At 41.0% G+C, this 18,172-nt stretch overlaps 1 pseudogene; it reads right to left on the bottom strand.

Moving 5' to 3' along the window:
- Positions 1-16,528: 16,528 nt before the first annotated feature.
- On the bottom strand, positions 16,529-16,975 carry LOC101990880 (annotated as a pseudogene).
- Between the last annotated feature and the right edge of the window lie 1,197 nt (positions 16,976-18,172).

Genomic DNA, 18,172 nt, shown 5'->3' with positions numbered 1-18,172 from the left:
GTTTATGAGAGGTAGGAGTGCCTTGGTAGAACTTGGGGTCACTTAAATATACTATTATATCGTCTGCAAATCTGCAAACAGTGAGAGTTTGACTTCTTTTCTGATTTGTATCTCTCAACTGATTACCTTTTGTTGTCTTACTGTTTTAGCTAGAACTTCAAGTATTATATTGAATAGATATGGAGAGAGTAGGCATCTTGTTTCTTATTTCAGTGGGATTGCTTTGAGCTTCTTTCCATTTAGTTTGATGTTGGCTGCTGGCTTGTTCTAAATTGCCTTTATTATGTTTAGGTTTGTTCCTTTTATCCCTGCTCTCTCCAATAGTTTTATCATGAAGGGCTGTTGATTTTTTTTTTTACTTAAAAAAATAACAATCCAAATTCCCCACTCCCTCTACACACCCTCCTGCCCTCCATTCCTAAGAGAGGACAAGGCACCCTGCCCTGTGGCAAGTCCAAGGCTCTCCCTACTACATCTAGGTTGAGCAAGGTATACATCCAAAGACAATAGGATCCCAAAACGTCAGTATATGCAGTAGAGACAAATCCCAGTGCCACTGTCAGTGGCCCCTCAGTCTGCCCCAACTTTCAACCACATTCAGAGGGACTAGTTTGATATGCTCGTTCACTCCCAGTCCAGTTGGAGTGAGTGAGCTCCCATTAGCTTAGGCAAACTGTCTCAGTGGGTGAACCCATCATGGTCTTGAATTCCTTGCTCATACTCTCACTCCTTCCACTCTTCAACTGGACCTTCGGAGCTCAGGCCAGTGATCCAATGTGGTTCTCTGCCTCTGTTTCCATCTGTTGTTGGATGAAGGTTCTATGCTGATATTTAAGATAATCATCAGTCTGACTTCAGGGCAAAGCCAATTCAGGCACCCTCTCCTCTATTGCTTAGGGTCTTAGCTGGAGTCAGCCTTGTGGATTCCTGGGAATTTTTCTAGAGCCAGGTTTCTTGCTAACCCCATAATGGCTCCCTCAATCAAGATAGCTCTTTCCTTGTTCTCATATCTGTCCTTCCTCCATCTTGACTATCCCATCCCCTCAAGTTCTCCTCAGCCTCTCCCCATACACCCATCCCCATGCTACCAATTTTGTCAGGTGATCTTGCCTGTTTCCAATTTCAAGGAGGGTCTATTATGTTTTTCTTTGGGTTTGCCTTATTACTTAGCTTCTCTAGGATCATGAACTATAGGCTCAATGTCCTTTGTTTATAGCTAGTATCCACTTATGAGTGAGTCCATACCATATTCAATTTTGGGGGTCTGAGTTACCTCACTCAGGATAGTGTTTTCTAATTCCATCTATTTGCATGCAAAATTCAAGATGTCATTGATTTGTACTGCTGAGTAGTACTCTAATGTGTAAATGTGCCATACTTTCTTTATCCATTCTTCAGTTGAGGAGCATCTAGGTTGTTCCCAGGTTCTGGCTATTACAAATAATGCTGCTATGAAAATAGTTGAACAAATGCTTTTATAGTATGATTGAGCATCTTTTTGGTATATTCCCAAGAGTGGTATTGCTGGATCCTGAGGTAGGTGACTGTTCCCCTTACTCCACATCCTCTCCAGCATAAGCTATCATTGATGTTTTTGATCTTAGCCATTCTGACCAAAACCGCACAAAGACTCAACCAAGAAAGAGAATTATAGACCAGTCTCATTCATGGACACGGATGCAAAAATTCTCAATAATATACTGGCAAACTGAATCCAAGAACACATAAAAAAATAATCTATCATGATCAAGTAGGCTTTTCCCAGAGATGCAGGGCTAGTTCAACATATGAAAATATATCAATGTAATCCATCATATAAATAAGCTGAAAAAACCCCATATGACCATTTCATTAGATGCTGAAAAAGCATTTGACAAAATCCAACACCCCTTCATGATAAAGGTTTGGAGCGATTAGGGATACAAGGATCATATCTAAATATAATAAAAGCAATATACAGCAAGCTGACAGCTAACAGTAAATTAAATGGAGAGAAATTCAAAGAAATTCCACTAAAATCAGGAACACAACAAGGCTGTCCACTCTCTCCATATCTCTTCAACATAGTTCTTGAAGTTTTGGCAATAGTAATAAGACAACATAAGGAGATCAAGGGGATTCAAATTGGAAAGGAAGAAGTCAAACTTTCATTATTTGCAGATGATATGATAGTGTACATAAGTGACCCCAAAAACTCTACCAGAGAACTCCTAAAGCTGATAAATATCTTCAGTAATATGGCAGGATACAAGATCAACTCCAAAAAATCAGTCGCCCTCCCATACACAAAAGATAAAGAAGCTGAGAGGAAAATCAGAGAAACACCACCTTTCACAATAGCCACAAACAACACAAAATATCTTGGGGGTAACACTAACCAAGGAAGTGAAAGACCTCTTTGACAAGAAATTTAAATTTTTGAAGAAAAAAATTGAAGAAGACACCAGAAAATGGAAAGCTCTCCCATGGTCTTGAATAGGTAGAATCAACACAGTAAAAATGGCAATCCTACCAAAAGCAATCTATAGATTCAATGCAATTCCCATCAAAATCCCAACACAATTCTTCACAGACCTTGTAAGAACAATAATCAACTTCATATGGAAAAACAAAAAATCCAGGATATCCAAAGCAAACCTATACAATAAAGGAACTTCTGGAGGCATTACCACCCCTGATCTATTACAGAGCTACAGTGATCAAAACAGCTTGGTATTGGCATAAAAACAGAGACGTTGACCAATGGAATCAAATTGAAGACCTGGATATTAATCCACACACCTATTAACACCTGATTTTTTACAAAGAAGCTAAAATTATACAATGGAAAAAAGAAAGCATCTTTAACAAATGTGCAGACTTAACTGGATGTCAAACTGTACAAGAATGAAAATAGATCTGTATCTTTTGCCATGCACAAAACTCAAGTCCAAATGTATTAAAGACCTCAATATAAATCTGACCACACTGAACCTGATAGAAGAGAAAGTGGGAAGTAACCTTCAATGCATAGCACAAGAGACCACTTTCTAAATATAACCCCAGTAGCACAGACACTAAGAGCAACAATAAATAAATGGGACCTCCTGAAACTGAGAATCTTCTGTAAAGAAAGGACACAGTAAATAAGGCAAAAAGGCAGCCTACTGAATGGGAAAAGATCTTCACCAACCCCACATCAGACAAAGGACTGATCTCCAAAATATATAAAGAACTCAAGAAATTAGACATTAAAGTTCTAAATAACCCAATTTAAAAAAATGGTGTACTGAACTAAACAAAGAATTCTCAGATTAATTTCAAATGGTCAAAAGATACTTAAGGACATGTTCAACTTCCTTAGCTATCAGGGAAATGCAAATCAAAACAACTCTGAAAGGGCTGTTGAATTTTTTTAAAAAATTTATTTATTTATTAAGGATTTCTGCCTCCTCCCCGTCACCGCCTCTCATTTCCCTCCCCCTCGCCCAATCAAGTCCCTCTCCCTCATCAGCTGGAAGAGTAATCAGGGTTCCCTGACCTGTGGGAAGTCCAAGGACCGCCCACCTCCATCCAGGTTTATTAAGTTGAGCATCCAAACTGCCTAGGCTCCCCCAAAGCCAGTACGTGCAGTAGGATCAGAAACCCATTGCCATTGTTCTTGAATTCTCAGTAGTCCTCATTGTCCGCTATGTTCAGCAAGTCCGGTTTTTTGAATTTTATTGAATGCTTTTTCAGCATCTAATGAGTTGATCACGTCGTTTTTTATTTCAGGTTGTTTATATGGTGGATTACATTAACAGATTTTTGTATTTTGAACCAGACACTTAATGTCTTATTCTGTTGCACATAAACACACACACATACACACACACAAAGGTGTGTGCTCCTGTATACACACACAAGTGCTACACCTGTATACATATACAGGCATATAGATAGGTGTGTACCCTGTACGTACACACACACACACACACACTCACAGGATTATATAGCTGTGCATGTGTGTACACTTGTATGTACACACACAGAAGCAAGCACACATGTTGGGATAATCTTTTTGTACACTGTGTAAAGATGTGTCTCTGTTTAACCTCACCTCCCTAGGGTACCTTCTGACTGGTTTAATAAAGAGCAGAATAGCCAATAGCTAGGCAGGAGAGGATAGGTAAGATTTCCAGAGAGAGATAGGAACTCTGGGAAGGCATCAGAGGTGCAAAATATTTGCCAGCGAGACACAGAGAAAGTCAGATATACAGTTCTGAGGAGCGGTAATGAGTCATGTAGCAGAATGTAGATTAATATAAATGTGTTACTTTAAGTTTTAAGAGCTAGTTGGGAACAAGCCTAAGCTAAGATCAAACTTTCATAATTAATAAGACATCTCTGTGTTATTATTCTGGAGTTGGCAGTCCAGAGAAAGACCTGTTACCCACACATTCACACATACACACACACACACACACACACACACACACGTACCTGTATACACACACAGAGAGACAGAGGCAGGAACACATTCAAACATATACATACACATAGAAACAGACAGTTGACAGTCTACTGCTCTCAAGGCTCAGGGCCCACTAAAGAAGATGGTTAAATAAGAGCAAAGCACAGGGATATATACTATGAAAACACTGTAATAAAACCTATATTACTTTGTACATTAAGTTAAAAAAGAAATTATTAGCAAAGAAATATGTAATGATATTGTTTTCAAGCTTACTTATAGCATTCATGAAATTTAGTTGTATGCTAAAATATAAATGAAGTTTCTGATCTTTTTAAATTGGGGTAATATACTCTGACTTCTCTGGCTATAATAATGTCAGCTTACAAATGACTAATAAAAGACAACTTATAGCCCTCACATTTAAAACATATTTTTAAATCACTTAAAGTTCAAGAAGAAATTTGATTAAAATTGGAAGTTAAAACTCAATTTTAGTTTCGTATCAAGGCTTGTGATCTAGATAAAGTATTAAATACATGGAAATCCCAGCTTTATTCTCTTAGAACAGAGAAGGAAAGCTCAAAGCCCGCAGGCAGACCACCCGTCTTAACTGTACCAAAGAATCACCACAAGAATGTGGAAGGAATTACAAGGATTAAAGCAGATATTATGAAATTCAATATAAAAATACAATACAAAGAAAAATATTGAAAAGTTGAAGAGAGAGAGAAGGGATCATATGAACAAGGGGTGTCAAGAGCATGATGGGAAAACCACAGAGACAGCTGACCAGAGCTAGTGGGTGTTCAAGGACTGTGGACTGACAGCGGTGGAGCCTGCATAGCACAGAACTAGACCCTCTGAATGTGGGTGACAGTTATGTGGCTTAATCTGTTGGTGGGGGCTGGCAGTTGCACAGGACCTATCTCAGGTGCATGAACTGTCTTTTTGGAGCCCATTCCCTATGGTGGGATACCTTGCTCAGCCTTGATACAGGGATGGGGAGGGAGAGAAGCTTGGTCCTGACTCAAGTTGGTATCTCAGACCTTGTTGACTCTCCAAGGAAGGCATTACCCCCCTCTAAGGGGTAGGTAGGGGATGGGAAGGGAGGAGGTTGGTGGGAGAGGAGGGGAAGGAGAGGGAACTGGGGTTGGTATGTAAAATGAAAAGTAATTCTTTTAATAAAAAAGAGAAAACTAATAAACACATCTCTGGTAAAGTGAACAATTTGTGTCATGGAAGGCAGATAGAGTATATAAAACCATCCAGATTAAGTAGGGTCTACAGTCTAAGTCTCATATGTGGAATCTAGCTAGCAACATGTGTACATATGTAAACAAACGTACATGTGGGTATGGAATGACATGAAGAGAACAATGAAGACTACATACAAAGAGATGAGCAGAGGCTGAAGGCAGGCGACGGGCAGGAGCTTTGAACGAAGATATAAGGTGAACAGTTCCAAATCTGTCTAAATTATTTATTTATTCTGGCTTTGGTCATGGATAAGTACATAAAATATACTCCATAATCGGGCTGGACAGATGCCTCAGCAGTTAAGCGCACTTTGTGTTCTTGCAGAAGAACCAGGTTCAATTCCAAACACTGCCATGGCAACTCACAGTCATCTGTAACCCCAGTTTCAGGGGATTGGACACTGTCTTCTGAATTCCACAGGCACTAGGCATGCATGTGCTACCCAGACATACAAGCAAACAAAACATTTCCATGCTTAAAATAAAATAAATGAGTCTACTTAAAAATAAATTCAATACTGAAAGTATAAATTTAATGTGAATTCGCAGCTTCCATTTCAAATGCCAACTCTAACAGTATGTAAGTTCATTAAGTTCTATAGACTTCAGATCTGATTAACTTTGGTGTCTGATTTTTATTTATCTGCAAGGGTTGTTTTTTTTTTCTTTAAAGTAAAGTTCATTTTTTAAAAAGCCATCCAAGAGTGGAAAGACAAGAATATGAATGGCTTAGAAGAACAATAATAGTATAAATTCCCAGAAAAGATTACCTGTCAAGATGAAGGAGACAAAACAGGAAGCTTGCATGAACTACAGCTGTAACCCAAAACAAGCCAAGCAAAATCATTTCAAACCTTCGTACAACACAAAATCCCAAGCTAAAAACATTTCACAGAATGCCACGAAGTGGTCTGTAAAGAGACCTTCCCCTTACTACATTAACTTTACTTGATATTAATAAATTCTCCATACACCTTATGAAATAAACAAAAGCATCACTGCATCTTGCATAGTCACTCAAGCACAGACATCTCTGCGGAGGTTGGGGGGATGCACATGCGCAGCACACACACACACACACACACACACACACACACACGCAGGTCAGAGGACAGCTTGTGAGAGTCTGTTCTCTCCTGTGATCATGTAGGTCCGGGAGATTGAACTCTGGTCAGCAGGCTTGGTGGTAGGTGTTTTTACCTGCTTAGCCAACTTGCCAGTCTGGCCCGCAGAACTTCTGAAAGTGGCCTACGAATGAATGTTCGAGAACCCAGGAGAAATCAACTTCCGCTACAAGTAATCTAACTCTTTTACTCTGCTGTGACAGGAAGGTTCCATATTCCATAGCATAGGATGGCAGTGTCACAGGTCAAAATGGGTGAGTCTCACATTGGGGAGGGGGGACAAGAGAAACTGTTGCAGAGTGGAGTGTGGGGTCATTTATATGGGAGTTCACCACAGGCTCAAAACTAGTAATGCTGTTTAGCATAATTGCAAGTACAGAATAGTTACACACATGAAGAAGACAGGCGGAAAAGTCAGGCTGTATGCTTCCTGAAGAGGAACAGATGAGTTCGTGCAGAAGGAGGGGCCCTCGGCAGCATGGAGAAGGCTGGCAAACTGGAAAATGAAATAGAGATTTCTGCTTGCCACTTTTGTACTTCCAGTGTTTATTATTTCCCATATTGCTTGTCGTTTATAGCAGTGTGAAACTCTCAGGTGTACAGCATGGCAAATTTTCACAGATGTACATGTATCTATAACATTTTATGTAAAAATTTACCATGCAAATGAAAAGAAAGCAGATTTTGAGACTGATCTGCAATTTGCACTTACTTTTCAAAGCCATGTCCATTACAAATAAATCCGTTACTAGTTTGTTCTTTGTTTTGAGGAAGTGGTTATTCCAAGAAGAAATCCAACATTTCTGTTAAAATTCATGTAAGTGCAAGAAAACCTTCTCAACCTAAAGTAGAGTTACTTTTTAGAAACTTGTTTATGAGGTACCTGCTATTGTAAGTGAGCATGTCTTGTGGTTGATGTGGAATGTGGTGAGAGAGAAGTCCTTTAACAGCCCATTCAAAGAAAAACATCCAAGCCACAGACACTAAGGGTTTCTATAAGGACCACAGTGTTTCAGCTTCCCTCTGTAGAGAAACGGTCTCCATTCTTCCCACACCACTCTTCATCAAATACATCAACACTTTTAACCCCTATCTAACCCTTTAGAGTGCATTGGTTTCGACATGAACTTAATCCTTGATCTTAATGTTTTCTGGGGACACTAAGTAGACTTTACTCCATGTCTTCCATGTTAGTCAGTTTTCTGCTATAATAACAACATGCCCACATCATCAAGCATGCAGGAGCAGCCCGTGTATGGCAGTTCTTTGGTTGTTCCTATCCTGAGCAGTCCTAAATGCTTGTGTTATTATCATACCCAATGCCTATCCAGCATAAAGGGGCCTTCCTCTTCACCTTATCCTGGGCACTCCTCCAAGCACTGCTCTCTTTGAGTATCTGCCATCATTCATTCTCATAACACTCTCATAACAAGTATCTCAAGTGCCATTGCCGTATCCTACAGTTTACTTCCTTCTGTGGATAGAAATGTTTCTTAATGGCATTGTCATGCAGCCTATCTCTTTGTGTGACATCTAGAATCCTCCCGAGACATGCCATCTCAAACACATTCAGCTGCTGTTGTGAGGAGCGGAGCATTTGATTGTCCAGGTTTCAGAGTTGTAAAGAGGGCAGCTCAAAACAAGTGACTGGGTGGAAAACTCAGTTCAAGAGAGGGAACTATTTCAGATGTCAAGAGGATAGGGATAGCGAGGTCTGCATTCCAGGCACTAGGAAAGATTTGGTAAGCAAGCGACATAACAACAACAAAATGACCAGCATAATATGAGACACTTATCTTGTCAAAATGCCCACAAAATCAAGTTATAAAGAGGAAAATGTCATTTGGGCTCACAGTTTTGGAGGCTTCAGCTCATGACTATCCCATGACATGGACAGTCTCATGTCCATGTTTTAGATCTGAGGAGAGGTAGCACATTGTAGCAAGAGGATAAGACATATGATGTTCCTCTCAGCAGTTAGAGAACATAGAGAAATGGAAGAGGAAGAGGTCAGGGTCCCATGTGCCCTTCCAAGAGATAGTCTTAATGACTAAGGACCTTTATAGGCTCAAATTCTTGGTCTCCAAAAATCTCTGCCATGGTGCCACACTGGAGATCAAGACTTCAGCACATGGGGGGAGGTGTGCAAGGTCCAAATGACACCAATAGTATCCTCCATGCAGATTAAACTTGAATCACATGCCCAAGCTTGCTAGTTTACTTGAAAACTAATTCATAACGTAAGCAATCTGACAGCCAATGATGCCAAAAGCCAGACTAGTGTGGAGCTAGGACTGGTGTGGAGAGCTGTGCACAAGAGGGCATCGTAAGATGACAGAACCAGAAAGAAGAACAGTTTCTCTTCTCCCAGAAAAACGGTTGTCATCCTCAACTACTTCTGCTCATACACAAGCCCACCCAACCCTGGAAATGCTGGTCATAGAGAAAAGGACGAGTCTGCTCAAATGGAGAAGCATGCATATTGCATATTCTGACTCCCATATTGAAATGAAGGCAGTCCACCAAAGTTTCAAGACCATATGCTCTTCTCAAAGTTAATTTAGAAGTATATATATATATATATATATATCACAAAAGCTATTTAATTTCATAGGAAAATTATATATAGTATATATAGTATATAGTATATACTGAATAGTATATCTGCTATTATATATACCTATGTACTTCTATATGGTATATAGAACATGTAGTATGTGCTTAATGGTATATATACTATTATATATACATACATGCATTATATATAAGTATATATGTGTGTGAATATTCCATATATATCTTTTTCCTGTGAAATTAAGAATTTTTGTGTGATTGAGTTGTATAATTTGTAATTCTTTTGAATTCACATTCTTTTCTGGTATTTTCTAGGACACACAAAAAAAACACCTTTACCCTAATTTGCACCTGACTAATTCATTCTTAATCCTTTGGAAAACCACATTTGTTAATGATGTTTGGTAACGGACAAATCTCTAGTCTCACATGGTCTCAAGAGAAAGGCATGGAGAAAGCAAGGGAAGGAAGCTGTGAGGTAGAAGGGGACGCATGGTGCTGTTTTGTTTTGCTTTGTTTTTAATCCTTGCAGTTCATTTCTGCCATGGAAACAGGAGGCAGCGTCCCTCCATTTTCTGCCATTGTTATTTTTCTTGTTCTTGTTTCAGCTGATGAATAAACAGGCATGCAGGGACCTTATTAATTAGTTGTGACCACATAACTGCTAAATTGGCAATTTAAGCCATGAATTCCTGACTCTAGACATTGCAAATTTTTTCCAACACTAAAATAAGGCTCTTTTGCTGTTGTTTCTAAACCCAAGAATCTGCATCAGAGAACTGAAATGATATTTTGTTTTCCTTTGGTTTCCAGATAGGTTACGAGTGAGAGGTGGTGAGATGTTATTACCAGCCTTAAGTGATTTCTGTAACAGACTAAAGTTTTCCACCTCTAACTGAGTAGGGACCTCCCAAAGCTCCCATCAGACAGAGATTGTATTTAATAGATAGGCCCATGATGCCTGGGAGGTGTATCCTGAGAAGCCAGGACAAGGTTAGAGATGGAATTTAGTCCCAGGTCAGTGGATTTTCCTAAGATAATGAGACCTGCTAGTAAAATGGAAGGTGTATTTTATCTGCCTCCTTGGCAGGGAGATCATTAAAACATAAGTCAGAGCAAGGAAAAGACATTAACCCGGGACTACACAATCTCATCCTGGAGGGTTCATCTGTTTAGTGGAGCAGCTGGCGTATGTGAAGTTTTCCTAGACACTGGGAGGTGCCAGGAAACAATGGGTGGTCAAAGAATTTGCTCAGCGATTTAACTGTATGGACTTAGACCCAATGAGAAGAATCAGACTTGGATGTATCAGCGAGCTCTCTGCTTCCAAAGCTGAGAGCTGCTAAGAAGACCTCTACAAGTCCACCCTCCACCCTTTCCTGCTACATAAAATAAGCATCCAAGTCTCGCATGATTGTGCTGGAGTCTGTCTCTTCATATTTGACCCATTTTAAATTGCAATTACCATAGGAGATATTGTCGACCACATTCCTTATAACCAACAAGCATTCATGTTATTGTTTCCCCATTTAGAGGCACAGCCCTCAGTTCCAAGCCACGGGGGAAATGGTGGGAGGGGATACCTGCTGGTAGAGTAATGATTTTCCAACTTACCCATTTTATTTGAGCATCAATATTTGTTACCATGGTTCTTGGTGGTGGTCGTTACCAGTGGGAGCAGTATCCTAAGAGAACTCTTCCTGATGTTGTGGAAGGGAGCCTTGAGTATAGAAGGAACTTTAAGATGGAGCAGAGCTAAGAAGAAATGCAGTGAACATCTTTGTAGAAGACCCATCCCAACCTCAGAGCCAGATGCAGAAGACCTAGAAGGCATCACTGCTTGCATACAAGGAAAAGTGGTGGTATGACAGACTCTGAGCTTCTGCTCCAGAAGGTAGCATGTTCTAGAACATCATCCAGGAAGCCCAGAGGCTCAAAGTCACAAAAGTACGGTGACAAATTAAATCACCCTTGAATCCCCTTTTGAAAAATTTTACTCTCCCAATCACAGAATCTTGGAGCATAAAAGAACCTCAGAGGTTTCTTGGTCCAGCAGTTTTTATTCCACAAATGAACTTACCAGCAAAGCATGTTAGAGGCACATACCACTCTCCTACCTCCCAAGAAAAACCCTGAAGCAAACTTCTCTTTCTCTTGTTTTCAACATTTAGAGACCAAACAGACAGGCAAGTGAAGTTCCTGGACATTGTTACAAAAAACCTAAATCAGAAATCACTGTCGTCTTCTATCATCTTCTTTGGCACCAGGAAAACACACCTAAAATGACTATTAATGATAAGTATTACTGTTCTTCATAGGCATGGTGTTTTCACAAAGGCATCTCAGAATTTTTATGGGTTTGGGAGCTTAATCTTCTCTCTTAGTCAACCTGATTCGAGATATTGGTAAAGCCTCACTTGCGTTCTGTTTAAGAAGCCATGGTCCTCCACAAGGGCAGCAAAAGGATCTGCTTGTTGTCTGGTTCTGGGTCCCTAATCACAGGTCCGAGTACTTGCTCATCTCTCTGTGTGTGAGGAGGTGGAGATGGAATGGGGGTCGGGGAGCCTTTGTGCCTATCTCTTCTATCTATACAAATATGTGTGAGTGGGAGGAATATGTATACTTATGTGCGCGCAAGCAAGCACGCGCATGCTCACACACACACACACACACACACACACACACACACACACATATGAATCTACAGAGAGCTCAGGTCAACAAATAAGAAACACATAATAGATTTCTTATAACCTCCTGTTTAAATACCAAGCAGGATTGAGCTAAGTACAAAAGGTCAGGATGAAACTGGAAGCAAAGTAAAGTCTAATTATATCATAAAGCATTGCCCACCAGTGCCACAATTAACTGGCTACAAGAGGGGAAGCCATAGGAGGGGTGTGGCATAGCAGCTTCAAAGCTCAGGGATGACACCGAGTGGAGCTTTAATTCTCACTAATCAACTTCTATGCAGGCAGCTTAACCCAATCTTCTTTCTCTGTAGGCACAACACATTGAGAAATACAGCTACTTATCCAAAAGTTCCAACCCTTGAGGCATGGCCATGCGGAGGAGGGACAATCCAGAAAATATGGCCGATTGTAAAGAAATGAGGACATGGTCAGGGGTGATGACTCAGAGGGTAGAGGCACCATGTGTGCAATCCTGGCAATGTTGATCTTAGAACCCACATTAGCCTTTTTTTAAAGTTGTATGTGATGGCATACATCTGTAACACTAGTATTCCTACAGCAAGACGGGAGAGCGAGACATGGCAATCACCCAGAGGCTCACGGGACAGCCAGGCAGGAGTATGCAGCACAGCAGAACAAGACGGACCCATGTCAGTCAGGTGGAAGGAGAAAATGGCTCCTGAGAGTGATTCTCTGACTGCTGCATATGCATAACGGTACACCCTACACACATGTGTGTTCACACACCTCCACACACATAAAAATTTAAACTCTTCATAAAAAAACTGTCTGCCAAAGAAACCAGAATAACGTGAAAATCAGTAAAGCCTCAAGAAAATGCAAATAGGTAATTCAATGAGATGAGAAAGTAAGGAACTAGAATAACAGTTTCTAATAAAATGAAATTAAAAGGTCAAACAGAAATCTTAAGGCTGAAAATTGCAATAGAAAAAAATGCAAAAAAATGCAATGTAAGTATTAACAATAGCATTGCCCAAGCAGCATATAAAGAGAAGAAAGTCATATACAAGGGAGTTCCAATATGGCTAGCTGAAGAATTCTCAGCAAAGATGGATTAAACCAGAGAAGAACAGATGTTGCATATGAAGGTCTGAATTAAGAAAGTCTACTAAAACTCAAATAAAACAGCTATGCTGTTCTTCAAAATGAACAGGACTGAAGCTGTAGCTCAATAGTAGAGCACAAGTTTACCATCCATGAGGTCCTTGGGTGGGTCCATCCCCAGAGTTACAGAGAAAGGAAGAGACAGTGGAAAAGGAAGGGGGTAATAAGGAATTCCCCCTGTACAAGCAAAAGCTGGGGGATTTCATCACTACCAGATCTGCTCCATAAGAAATGCTAAAGGAAACACTCAAGCTCATAGAATGGGATGTTAATGAGTAGCACAATAAAGCTCAGCATCATTAACTGTTGAAAAATTTGAAATAAAAAAATCGTCATCCAGTGTTCCAGTGTGGGTCTCTGTCTCTATCTCCATCCATCGCCAGATGAAGGTTCTATGGTGATATGCAAAATATTCATCAGTATGGCTATAGGATAGGATCATTTCAGGTTCCCTATCCTCAGCTGCCCCAGGAACTAACTGGGGACCTCGCCTTAGGCACCTGGAAGCCCCTCTAGGTCCAAGTCTCTTCCCAACCCTAAGATGGCTCCCTTAATTAAGATATGTGCTTCCCTGCTCCCCTATCCAACCTTCCTGTATCCCAATCATCCCGTTGCCCCAAGTTCTCCCCATCCTACCCTTCTCACTTTTTTCTCCCCATCTCCCCTTACCCCCCTCCCACCCCACCCTTAAGATCCCGATTTTTTGCCTGTCTACTTCCCCTACCCAGGAGGATAGCTATATGTTTTCTTTGGGTTCACCTTCTTATTTAGCTTCTTTAGGATATCAAAATATAGACTCACTGACCTTTATTTGTGGCTAGAAACCAATTATGAGTGAGTACATCCCATGTTCATCTTTTTGGGTCTGGGTTACCTCACTCAGGATAGTATTTTCTATTTCCATCCATTTGCATGCAAAATTTGAGAAAAAAATCATCATCATCATCATTATCATCATGCTGCACGTGGTAGCACACACCTTTAATCCCAGCACTTGGAAGGCAGAGGCAGGTGGATCTTTGCGAGTTCAAGTCCAGTCTGGTCTACACAGCAAGTTCCAGTGAGCCAGAATACATGGTAAGACCCTGTCACAAAAAACATATCACAATCATATTATCCCCTACTGTTAGAATGTCAGTTATTAAGAAAAAAAAGATGTGTTGGCAAATGTGTTCAGAAAAGGGAAGCCTTGGTATTTGGGTAAAAATGTAGACTAGTGAATGCACTGCAGAAAACAATACAGAGTTCCACTGAGACATTAAAGATATGTCCACTATACAATACAACCCCATTCCCACTACAGGAGATGTAGCTAAGGGAAATGTACTTAGCATGTTGACAGAATATATGTGCTTTCTTTTTTATTATATCACAACTCGCAGGAGCCAAGCTATGGGATAAATTTCAGTATGCATCAACAAGTGAGTGAGTGAAAACAAAAATGTGAGATATATATATATACATATATATGTATAATAGGATACCATTAAAAAGCAACAGGTGAGTGAATTTTAAAAGTAACTGACATACACAATAGTATGCTATTCATCCACTAAAAAGATGGGAAGTCAGTCACTTGGGATAATATGAATGAATCTGGAGGATTCTGTGTTAAGTGAAATAAGACGAAGACAGATGCTGCATGGTCTCACTCACATCCATAATCTAAAAGAGAGACTCTCATAGACATTGTCAAACAGCAGCTTCCAAAAGGCTAGGGAAGTGGGTATTGTGGGGAAAGTGTTCTGGAGATGGGTTAATCAAAGGGAACAAATATTCAGTTAGATAAAAGTAATAAACACAGGCGATCTACCATAATACATGATGACTATAGTTAATGTTATATTCTTTTCTTGACAAGCGGCTAAGAGAATTGAAGCAACAAACTATCCTAGAAGCGTGAGGACCAGGGATGGCTAGGAGCAAAGCAGCAGTATAACGGTTGCCTAGCACAAGCAAGACCCTCTGCTCCATCCTGAGTGCTATGGAGAGGGGGTGATGCACATGCTGATTAGCAGCTAAAATCATTCGACAGTTCCGTGCACTTTAAAGCATCATACTGCTCATGACAAATACACACAATTTTGTCTGTTAACTACAGATAGTAATAAAACAGAAACACACAATAAGATTTGCTATGTGAGCTTCTTTTTTTTTTTTTTTGGTTTTTCGAGACAGGGCTTCTCTGTGGCTTTGGAGCCTGTCCTGGAACTAGCTCTGTAGACCAGGCTGGTCTCGAACTCACAGAGATCCGCCTGCCTCTGCCTCCCGAGTGCTGGGATTAAAGGCGTGCGCCACCATCGGCCAGCTTGCTATGTGAGCTTCTGAAGCACACTGCAGTCTGGGGAAAGGGCTCGACACTAAGTGTCTGTAGCATTGTGAACTAGCCAAAGAGTATACACCCTAGAAAAATTTCAACTTTCAGAAAAAAATCAAGATAAAGTATTTCCTACCATATATGGCAATAAAGCCATCCAGAAGCAAAGGCCAGTGGTATTTTTCTTGGCTTCCCCTTCAATTCGAGTTCTTCCTTCCATCTCTTCCAGGCTGAGACAGAAGTTTGAATGAGCCAACCGTGGATTTTGCTGACAATGGGAGTTAGCAGTTGGCAGAGCGGTGTATTTCCTGAAAATGATCTCTGCTGGGCACTGACCTCATGAATAAAAGAAAACTAAGATGAACCCAGGTCCTGGGCACCATTCCAAATCTATACAATGCGGAGCCTCTTGGCGTTCTGATTACAGCAGAGACAGGTTCAAGGTGCTACATCTCAGAACAATCGTTAGTTCAGCTTCACTGGGATTTTGGCAGGGTAGCACTGGCTCAGACTGAAAAGATTTCATTTGTCTATAAAAATAATTACAGATAAACCAGTCTTTACAATTATTCACTTCTCTCTCTCCTCTCTCTCTCTCTCTCTCTCTCTCTCTGTGTGTGTGTGTGTGTGTGTGTGTGTGTGTGTGTGTGTGTGTGTGTGTGTGTGTGTGTGACAGGGGAGACAGCGATTCCAAGCACTGCCCCATTCCAGAGCAGAAGCTGTGCAGTCTCTCCTCATTCCTGCACGAATCATTATCCTTGTCTCTTTACTTGAGACTTTTCACCTAGAATATCCCATTTGTGGAACATTTACCCTAATTTTTCTAATTCTCCTCCCTCCAGAATCCTCTGTGTATCTCCCAATAAAGTCACCCCCAAGTCTTTATTGGCAATCACAAATCTTCCTTATGGCCTCCCAAGATATGACATGGCCCTACCCCATTGGAGCACTTTCTTTCTTTTTTTTTTTTTTGATTTAATAAAGTTTTATTTTTCCAAAAGTACAGCTGATTGAACCTATTCATGCATCTTCACCAGCAGCTGGGGCATCTCCACCCTTTGTGTTTCTGGTGTAAATTACTTGGGCTCGTGCTTTGAAACCAGCTTGATAAGCCCTTTACTAAGGAGCTCCTGAAGAGCTGCCCTGGCCAAGGAACCGCGAACCTTCAGTCTCTCAGAGACCACGGCTGGAGTAATAAGTTTATAGTTGGGCACTTCCTTATAGAGTTTGTCGTATGTAGCCTTGTCAAACAGGACTAGATTGTTGAGCTTGTCCCAAACTTTGCCTTTGGACCACTTCTTCTTTTTGGCCTTGCCACCGGACTTATTTACTGGGTCTTTGTCTTTTTTGGCCGACTTTCCGGCATCTTTCTTCTTCTTGTCATCCTTGGGCGGCATGATGAAGTTCGGAGAGTGGCTACGACCACTGCAGCCTCCCTAAGATGTCGGGAAAAAAGCTTGGAGCACTTTCTTTCTGCTATGTGTGCCTTAGTATTTGGCAAAGTGACGAAAGGTAACTCGGGGAGAAGGAGAACACTACCTGATTTGTCGCCGAATTCAGATCTCTTCCTATCCACCCTACACCTTCAGCAGAGGAGGAGACCCAAGGCCTTGGGCAGGCTAGGCAAGTGTTCAACCTCTCAGCTACACCCCCAGCCACTTCTGAAAAAGTTTTAGTTTGAGACAGGGCATTGTTGAATTGCCCAGGTTGGCCTTGAACTCATACAGTCCAGGGTAGCCTTGACCTTACAATTATGCCCCAGTCTGCTGAGCAGCTGGGATTTCAGATGTACACTGCCACACTAGGCTTGAGCCCGGACAACTTGTGTGCTCAAGGCATTTAATATTGGGTAAACACGTAAACTCTTGAGTGTGGATCCAGCTCTCAGGAATATGAAGCCTTAAATATAAAACATTTAGCTCATATAGTGAAGGCTCAGAAAATGTTAATTCATTGCCTCTTTGAGCCTTGCAGATAGGACAGGAATCACAAGGCATCCTTAGTTTTTCAGTAAGGAGATATACTCAAACATGTTCCTGGTAACAGATGGAAGCCAAGCTTCAACTGAAGCTTAGGGATGTCCTTTTCTAGGTGAGAATTTATCTGGCAACTGAGGAAGCCTGGGCCTTCTGCAGCCTCTAAGACACTGAGAACATTCTTCCTAAGTCTGTCTGTGTCTAGACCAGAAGCAGATAGGAATGCAACATCTTCATTGGGAGCAAAGGATGCCTCTTAGCTAAAATCCAGTCTTCTTGTTTTTAAGAAAAAGCAACAGATGGGAGAGCAGTGACTCAAATGGGGGAGTCTGTTTTGTCTGGGTTACCGTGCATCACCAAAGCCATTTCATCAAGTTCTGATTGATGAGATCCAACAAGTAGCCATACAGGACTGCTTAAAGACAGCAGGCTCACCACCAGTTACAGGGACACACGCCTGTAATCCCAGCACGTGGGAGGCTAGCCTAACCTACACGGTAAGTTCTAGGCCAGCCTGGGATACAGAATAAGACCCTGTCTCTAAACAAAATAAAATACCATAAACAAAAAGGAAGGTGACCCCCGTGAAAGGTACAACCTTTTGTCACAGACAGAAAGCTTGATGCTTGGTGTCCCGGCAGCCACTTTGGAAAATGAAGCGAGGGTAAGGCT

Source organism: Microtus ochrogaster, chromosome 6 (assembly GCF_000317375.1).
Source record: "Microtus ochrogaster isolate Prairie Vole_2 chromosome 6, MicOch1.0, whole genome shotgun sequence".
NCBI classification, from domain to species: Eukaryota; Metazoa; Chordata; class Mammalia; order Rodentia; family Cricetidae; genus Microtus; species Microtus ochrogaster.
The sequence above is the reverse complement of the archived record's forward strand: the minus strand, read 5'-3'. Positions and strand labels throughout refer to the sequence as shown.